Source organism: Agelaius phoeniceus, chromosome 5 (assembly GCF_051311805.1).
Source record: "Agelaius phoeniceus isolate bAgePho1 chromosome 5, bAgePho1.hap1, whole genome shotgun sequence".
Classification (NCBI taxonomy): domain Eukaryota; kingdom Metazoa; phylum Chordata; class Aves; order Passeriformes; family Icteridae; genus Agelaius; species Agelaius phoeniceus.
Window position 1 is genome coordinate 21,019,425 of NC_135269.1, and position 3,242 is coordinate 21,022,666.

Sequence of the window (3,242 nt, forward strand, 5' to 3'; positions counted from 1 at the left end):
TAATTATGGAATTAAACCATCTATAAGAAGACAATTGCCTCTTCCCTAATATCTGAAAAATTCTTTTGAAATTGCTGCATCTTTCAGTAGCTGCTTCATTACCAGAGGTAACAGTATACCTCAAACCACTAGAATATTTTCAGTCATGATCACAATATAAACAATCTCCAAAATTATGAGAGAATATTGACTTAATTTTTTAACACTTTCAACCAATCCTGCAGAACACCTTTGCCTTTTAGTATAACTAGCATTGTCTTTTTAAATTTTAACTGACAGATATTGAGAGATGAAAGAAACACACTTCATATGTAGAACAAAAACAGAAGACTGGAAGGATACGTGTTTTTGGCATATGCATAGTTCTCAAACTTTAAAATATCAAAATTTAACTAGATTTAGCTACATCAATCACTTCCCAACAAAGCCACTCCTTGACAAAGAGGAATCACCATGTATTTGTTTCTATACCTCTCCTCTGAAGGGTGAAGACAAGATCTTTGCTGTAGCAGACCACAAGGCTGAGGATGTTGCAGGGAAAACCTTCTGCAGCCATGAGCCCATCACTTAAAGGAAAGAGCTGTGGGCTTGAAGAGAGCCAATTGCTATCACCTTCAGCGGTATCACCTAGGGAGTGGCCTCTGATAACCACATCCCAAGCTATTTTGGACCTTCCAGGTAAAATCTATTAAATTTCATTTAGGGATAAGCAGAGGACAATGTAAACTGTTGGCTGGGGGTGCTCAGGTGCCAGAATGCAGAGATTGGGGTGGCATGCTGCCTTTGTGGAAGGTGGTTTCAGCACTGGTTTTTCAAATGAGGAGGAAACCCTAGTAGGAATTCTAGTATTTCCACAGGACAGATATTCCTAGCCATGCTTGTACTGTAAAATAAGTAAATTAATGCGCCATTGGTATGAAAAACAGATGGAAAACAAGTCCCATCTGTCTGAAATTGCTCAGGATACAGGAAACCATAAAAAATATAGTATTTATATTACAATACATACATATATATAAATGCATACAGACACTGCAGTGTATATATCTGGTACAAATATATAGTATCGGGTCCTTGCAGTCAATATTTTCCATTTCTTCTGTTTTCTTATCCAGTTAACCAGTACTTCAGCTAACCAGTACTACTTGGCTTGTCAAGGAGGTGATTTAATCAATTAGCTTGCAAGTACCAAGCAAATGCCCCCAGGCATGGGGCACTTTGCTGGACAATCTGAGTCACTTCATTGTGCAATCCATGAATAGAAAAGGTAGAGACACTTCTCAGTCAGTCAGTCAACAAATGCTCATACTTCACACAGATTTAACATCTACCACAGGGAGTGACCTGCATAATAATTTCATTATTCATATCTCTGGCCACTGATGATGAATGTAACTCACACCCTCAGTTACATAAGCCTCTATACATTTTCTCATATCAGTGAGGGACACCAATCTAATTGAAAATCTCAATTTCTTTGGAGTTCTTCCAGTCTTTTTCTAGTCACTCTTCATCTACCAAACAACACAAAGAATTAGAAGCCCTGCTATGACTTACTGCTATTTGGTTTCAGGATGCCTTTTTTTAGTATTCTATCAGACAGCCGGATAAATAAACTGATTCAGCTCAAACTACACAAGCAACATTTCTATCCTGAACTGAACTTTCTGTAGTGTGACTTTTGTAGAGTAGTTTTCCTTTCCAAATGCTTTTAATGTCTCCCGGTTTAATGTCTCTGTTGACACTGATAAAAGAAAAAATACAGCTTCCATTTTACAAATATTAGAAGTATGGAATTATTTGAAGGTTGATACCCTTGAAGAGCTGCAGCTACTCACAATCAAAGAACAACTTCTGTAAGATACAGAGGCCAAGGACAGCCTTGGCTGCAGGGAGCATGAGACTGTCAGGTTTCAGATCCTGGGAGAAGCAACAAGACAAAGAACAGAATTACAACCACAGACTTCAGATGAGACCTGCTTGGCAGGATCTGTGGGAAGTTGCCCTGGAGATCAGAGGCCCAGAAGAGCTGGCTAATCTTCAAGGGCAGCTGCCTCAGAGCATAAGAACTGCTATTAGAATGTTCAGACAGTTCAGCAACTGTGGCAGAAAGCCAACATGGAGAACATGGAGCTACTGAGTGAACCTAAACACAAAAAGGAAGCATGCAGAAGATGGAAACTGAGACCAGCTACTTGGAAAGAACACAAACATTTTGTTTGCACACATAGGAATGAAATCAGGAAACCCATAGTTCAGTTGGAGCTGAAGGACAACAGGAAAGATTTCTGTAAGAACATTGACAGCAGAAGATGAATGTGGGCTTATTGCTCAGTGGGATGGGAGAGTAGTCACAAAAGACATAGAAAAGGCCACTTTTACTAGCAAGGCTTGTCTTCTGGCCTGCACCAGCAGGTGTGGCCAAGGGGGCTGGAGAACATCAACTACAAGGAGAGTCTGAGAGATTATGCTGTTCACCCCAGAGAAGAGAGGGCTTGAAAGGCCATTTTGTTGCATGAGAATTTTGCAAAGAGACTACAGAGAAAATGGAGCCAGACTCTTCTCGGAAGTGTGTAGTGAAAGTACAAAAGGCCACAGAACATACTGGAACATGGGAAATACTGATTAGATACTACTGAAAAAAATTACTTTAAAGGTAGTTAAATAATGAAACAGATTGTTCTGAGAGATTATGAAATCATCCTTGGAGGGGTTCAAGACTTGACTGGACACCATGCTCAATAGCTTCATCTAATTAGTCCTGTTTTGAGCCAGTGTCTGAACTAGATGATATTCTATAATTACATGGCAATTCACTGAGATTTGTAGATCTGTTCCCACTCTCAGTGTCCAGTTACAAAAGGACAAATTGTGAAATTCTTACAAATAATAAGGTCTCACTCCATACACAAAGTTTTGCTAACACTAATGGAAATAAATTGAATTATGCAAGAACTGGCTTTTAATATTAAGAAAATGCATTGTCTACAACTCTAGTGAAAAGAACCAGTCACTTCTTCTCATCAGGCTGCAGGAAGTTTTCCAAAGCATCAATAATAATTAGCTACACTCACTGTACTTAAAAACAACAGATTTGCTTTGTGAAAAGTGCTTAAGAAGTTTTTAGTAAAACAGTAAAAATAGTGATGAGCCACGCTTCTAATGTTATAGCATCTACTCCCTATAAGACAACAGAAAGAAGGCTAAATTTTTCCCTTATTGTTCTTTAAAAGTAAAGGACA